This window comes from Sorex fumeus, unplaced genomic scaffold (assembly GCF_029834395.1).
Source record: "Sorex fumeus unplaced genomic scaffold, SorFum_2.1 ptg000038l, whole genome shotgun sequence".
Taxonomy (NCBI): Eukaryota; Metazoa; Chordata; class Mammalia; order Eulipotyphla; family Soricidae; genus Sorex; species Sorex fumeus.
This window is the reverse complement of record NW_026606095.1, coordinates 13,226,853-13,232,852: the sequence shown is the minus strand read 5'-3', so window position 1 is coordinate 13,232,852 and position 6,000 is coordinate 13,226,853. Positions and strand designations below refer to the sequence as shown.

The following is a 6,000-nucleotide window of genomic DNA, read 5'->3' as shown; positions in this document are numbered from 1 at the left end:
AGTCCTTGTGCCTCCTGGGCCATGGCCGTGTCGGAGAGCCGCTCGTGGGGGGCAGCTGGAGACCTCGGTGGGGCGTGGGGGACGGCCCACAAAGCCCCCCTTCCCATGAGGTCCCCGCCGCTCCCGCCGAGCCTGGCCCAAACCTGCTGTCCACAAGGCTCCCGTGCGGCCGCCATCTTTCTTTCCCTCCAGCCCCTGTTATTATCATTTTTAAAAACAATGAAGTGAAATGGCTTTCACAGAGGAAAGAGATGATGAATAGAGGAAAATCTTATGCACTCACATTGGGCTGGAAGCAGTCACAGAATGGAGTGCACTTAATGTCAGTCTTCACATTTTTCATTTTGTTTTATGGGGAAGTGCGATTCTCACATCTGGCAGTGTTCAGGGGGTACTCCTATATCAGTGTTCAGGAATCATTTTTGTTGGTGCTTAGGGTAGTGTGGTTCTCAGGAATCAAGACAGTCTCCTACATGCAAATCATGCACTCAGCCTATTAGACTATCACTCTGGCCTCAAGGAAGTTATTGTTTGCTCAGAAAAAGAGAGATTTAAAAATTTATTTTGGTTTTGGGGTCATACCCAGCAGTACTCAGGGCTTAATCCTGGCTCTGCACTCAGAAATTATTTCTGGTGGACTCGAGGGATGATATGAGATACCAGGGATGGAACCTGGGTTGGCTGCATGCAAGGCAAATGACCTACCCACTGTATTATTGCTCTGATCCCAAAAGAGACATCTTTTAAAAGAGAGTAAACAGGGCTGGAGAGATAGCACAGCGGGTAGGGCGTTTGCCTTGCATGTGGCCGACCCGGGTTTGATTCCCAGCGTCCCATATGGTCCCCTGAGCACCACCAGGTGTAACTCCTGAGTGCAGAGCCAGGAGTGACCCCTGTGTATCACCAGGTGTGACCCCCCCAAAAAAGCAAAAAAATAAAAATAAAAATAAAAAAATAAAAGAGAGTAAACAAAAGTTAGCATAAGATATTTTAGTAGAAGTGTCTTCTTTTCCTGAAAGGGTTCTTTTTCCTGACTAAAGTTCTTACTAGTTAGCTACCTTAAGTTCTTAAAGTGCTTCATGAGAGAATTTGTGGTTAGTGAATCTTTCTCCGTATGCTGACCTGTGCATGACTGCTAGTGCCAGACAGAATTTGAAAAGGTGTTGCCATTGGCTGAAAAATTAATGTAGACTTTTTCACTCAACAGAAACCTAGAATCTATGAAGAGCATATGCTATGAGTTGTCCCTGCTTACTCCAGACACTGTGGCGATTGTTTGAGTCATCTTTTGTGGTATAAAAATACAGACTTTTACATTCTCCCTGAACGTATTTTGATAAAAAAAAAAATGAAAGAACACTATTACTCATACCACTTCCATTTGAAGAAGAGACTGTTACCAGGCTCTTAAAATTTGTTTCTTCTCCATTTTTTTTATTTTATAAATATGTAGTCAATCGTACTATACAGTTGCATAGCTTATCCTCTACATTTATCACTCTTCATTACAATTTTGTTGTTGTTGACTTTGAGGGACATACCTAGCAGTGGTCAGGGCTTACTTCTGGTGCAGTGCTTAGACGTTACACCTGGCAATGCTCAAGAGATCGCATGCAGTGCCAGAGATCAAACTGGAATTGGCCATGTGCAAGGTAAGTGCCTTACCTACCGAACTATCTCTCCAGCCGTCATCACTGTATTTTGTAAAATTACTTTGTGATCGTTTTTAAGGGGCATACGTTTTTACAAGTGAGCTAATATTTTCCTGAATTACATTTATTTTTAAACTGTTTTATTGAATCACTGTGATAGACCCTTACAAAGCTGTTCATGATTGGATTTTAGCCATACAGTGTTCCACACCCATTTCTCCACCAGTGTACAAATTTGACTTTCATTTTCAGATTTGTTTTGGTTCAGGGACCACACTCAGTTTTCTTCCAGGTTTACTTCTGGTTCGGATTAAACCAGTCAGCTGCCGGCAAGGACAAGTACCTTACCTGCTGAACAATATCTCTGGCCCAATTTTCAGATTTCCTTAAATATAAGTAAGACTCGGTAAATAACTTTGTGCATCAGACTTTCCTTTTTCGGGACTCCCTGGAGGGTGTTTCCCAAAGGTGGAATTACTGTATCAAGGCTGTCAGGAGTCTTGAAATAAAAACATTACTGAAGTGTTGATTCCTATGAACATTCCCACCAGTAATGAGTATGGGCGCCTGTTTCATTATAATCTTACACGTACTTGATGTTATTAAAAACAAACAAACAAAAAACCCAGAAGTATTTGCTAATTTGATGGGTTTAAATTTTAAGAAATCTTTTATTGTGCATTTCTTGACTATTACAGGGTATTTTTCTACCCTGTTAGTGACCTTTCTTCCTTTCATGTTTGTATGAGTGTGCATGTGTGTGTGCGTGTGCACGCACGCGTGTGTGTGAGTGTGTGTGTGTGTGTGTGTGTGTGTCTAGGTCCTTTCACGTACCTGGATCTTAGAGCTATTCCTGTCAAGGTATGAGAATTCATGTATTCATAGATATATTTGAAACTTTTGAAATGATTCTAACTGTACAGAAAAATTGCAACTACAGAATAAACATTCACTTTTTGGTGGTGGGGACTTCTAAGCTGTACTAAGAAGGTGGGAGAAGGTGGGAGTGGTGGTGGCGAGGGTAATCCCACCCGGTTGATTCTCAGCTAAATGGGACAGTGGTTCAAGACTGAGGATGCGATGCTCTTCTACCATGGATAACACCGATGATGCTGGGTCCACCAGAGCCACACTTGCTCGGGTGACCATGCAGTATTGGGGATTGTATACGATTTCCTGGCCTCAACATTCACTTTATAAACTGTCGCATTCCAACACAAGCCACCTTAAATTAATGGCTTAACTTTTTTTCATTTTTCATTTCAGACTTAAAAATTGAATTTATTAGGCATTTCTTGCTTACTTACTGAAGCCAAAGATAGATGGACAATCCCAGTCAAGAAATTCAGTATTTGCTTCTAATTCTATCAAGATCTTTTAAAGGGAACTGGAATAGCAGTATAGTAACTAAGGTGCTTGCCATACACACAGCTGACCCAGGTTTGATCCTGCCATCCTGTATGGTCCCCTAAGCTTACCAGGATTGACTTCTGAGTGCAGAGCCAGGAGTAACCACTGACCACTGCCAGTTGTGGTGCCAAAAGTTAGAGAGACACACCCACAAACCACCTCCGGCTCAGCTATATAATTGGAGACAAGGCCTCTCTGGTTCCTGATCAAATTGCTTAACGGCCATGATCCCAGAGACTCAGAGACTAATCTCGGAACCCAGCGGCTTTTGGCAGAGATGCATCCGGTCCCCTCAATGGGTTACCAGTGCCGGACCACCCCAGGGGGAAAAGGGTGTTGTCCTTTTGCCTGTGCCCCCTCCAGAGGCCATTGGACAGTCAGGTTTGGGGCTGCAATGACGAGACATATAGGGACTCACAGGTTGGGGGTGGAGCCAGCCCTTTCCTCCCCACCCCAACGAGATCCTGAGTCACCGCCCACGAATGGCCTCTCTGGCTCCTGATCAAGCTATTTAACGGCCATGATCCCAGAGACTCAGAAACAAATCTTGGAACCCAGTGGCTTTTTTGCAGAAATGCGTCTGGTCCCTGTAGTAGGTTACCGGCGCCAGCCACCCCAGGTGGAAATAGGTTTCATGCCTTGGCCTGTTCACCCTGGAGGCTCGGTGACTGCCATCCTCCAGAGGCCATTAGATAGTCAGGTTTGGGCCCACAGTGATGAGACATGCAGGGCCTCATGGGATGGGGGTGGAGCCGGCCCTTTCCTCCCTGTCCCAATGAGACCCTGAGTTGCCGCCCATGAATGGCCTTTCCGGCTCCTGATCAAAGCTGCTTAACCATCATGATCCAAGAGACTCAGGAACACATCTCGGAACCCAGCAGGTTTTGGCAGAATCCCTCCAGATTTAATGTTAAAATTTAAAATGTTAAATTTTCAGAATTCCAAAATTGCACAGCACTACTGCAACCATGCAACATCATATGTTATTCATAACCAGCAATAGAAAACAAATTGTCTACTGTTGCCTTTTTGGCAGATCTGACTGTTGGGGTAAAATCTCAAATAATGGTGGGTCTGGTGTCAAAATATTGAATGTAATCAAAGTAGAGAGTAACGTGGAAATCATCTACCCCACAGGTAGGGGGAGAGGATGGGATGGGGGTTATCTTGGTTTTTTGGTGGTGGAAAATGGGCACTGGTGAAGGGTCGGGTGTTTCATTGTATGATTGAAACTTAAACCCAAAAGCTTTGTAAAAGCTCTCCCATTAATAAATAAAATTATAAAAAAAGGGGAAAAAAAAGCAAGTTGGAGTTCATGCCCAATTCAATCAGCCTAATCAATGACTGAATAAATAGCAATAAAGGTAAAAAGGTAAAGGCCCTCCCGTTGTTCGTCGATTTGCTCGAGCGGGCCCAGTAACGCCTCCATTGTGAGACTTCTGGTTACTGTGTTTGGCATATCGAATACGTCACAGGGAGCTTGCCAGGCTCTGCTGTGCGGGCAAGATACTCTTGGTAGCTTGCCGGGCTCTCCGAGAGGGGCGGAGGAATCGAACTCGGGTCAGCCATGTTGACTGCATGCAAGGCAAACGCCCTACTCCTACATAAATATATATATATATATATACATATATATACACATACATATATATATATATATATATATATATATATATAGTGGGTCATGGAGGTAGCTCAAAGGGGTGGGCCAAATGTCTTGCATGCTTGAGGCCTTGAGTTTAATTCCTGGCACTGCATGCTTCTCCTTCAGCACCACTAGGTGTGGCCCTGGGGAACCCAGAACCAATGGGCCTAAGCACCAAACCATCAGGTCGACATTCTGGAATAAGTATGCCTGGGAGAGGCCACAGGGATCCAGAACACTGACCTATTTTTTTTTTTTTTAATGATGCATCTCTTTGCAGATCTTTTCATTTCCTGGCCTTTCTTGCCGACTCACTGAAGCCAAAGATAGATGGACCAACCCAGTCAAGAAATTCAGTATTTACATCTAGTTCTCTCAAGATCTTTTAAATAGTAACTGGAGTAATAGTACAGCAGCTAACGTGCTTGTCATACACACAGCTGATCCAGGTTTGATCCCGGCATCCCTTATGGTCCCCTAAGCTTACCAGGATTGACTCCCGAGTTGTAGAGCCGGGAGTAACTCCTGACCTCTATGTAGACGCTTCATGTTTCTTAGCATATTAGAAAGCATTGCAAGTGGAATCTGCTGTATTTCAGTATGTTCTGTAATTGCTATTAGTATATGAATAGACAAAATGCCCTGAGTGACGCTTGAGCACAGAACCAGGAGAACATTCTGAGCACTGCTGGGTGAGACACTCCCCCGACAAATAAATGAACAGACCAAAAATATATGGTCTTTGAATAACAAAGAACAAATTGCATATTTATGTCTAGCACCTTACTGAATTTTAATTAACTGTAGAAACCATGTTTTATTATGACAGCTTTTCTAACACAGTTATCATTCATAAGTAATGATGCTTCATTGGGCTGGAGAAATAGCTCAATTAACTGAGTGCACGCAGAGTATATGGAGGCATTAGGTTCTGTTTCTGAGTCTACACAGTCCCCTGAATGCTACCAGAAGCAACCTGTGAGCACCACCAGGAGTAGCCGCTGAGCACTGCCAGGTGAGGCCCCCAAACAAAATTGTTTTTCGAAATTTGGATTTTAGAGCCATAAATTATCTGCATTGGTTGTAATGATAACTCATTGTTAAATAACAGTTTTAATGACACATTTTCTGTTTAGAATCATGTGGGTATTGCTTGAAGATAGCTTTTCCATATTAACAACCTTTGATTCTTAGGTTACTTCGGTTAAAAACTGTGGATAGGTGTGATTTAATTTTATGCCTCTGTACTATCAAAGGACATGACAAAAGGTTTTTATTCCCTTTTTTTAGACT

At 43.2% G+C, this 6,000-nt stretch overlaps 1 long non-coding RNA gene across 1 annotated transcript in view; it reads left to right on the top strand.

Moving 5' to 3' along the window:
* Positions 1–773: 773 nt before the first annotated feature.
* Positions 774–6,000, top strand: part of LOC130028029 (uncharacterized) — a 48,110-nt gene continuing 42,883 nt past the window's right edge. Inside the window, exon 1 of the long non-coding RNA XR_008793146.1 lies at positions 774–830. This is a non-coding gene — a long non-coding RNA (uncharacterized LOC130028029). The remainder of the gene's footprint in view (positions 831–6,000) is intronic.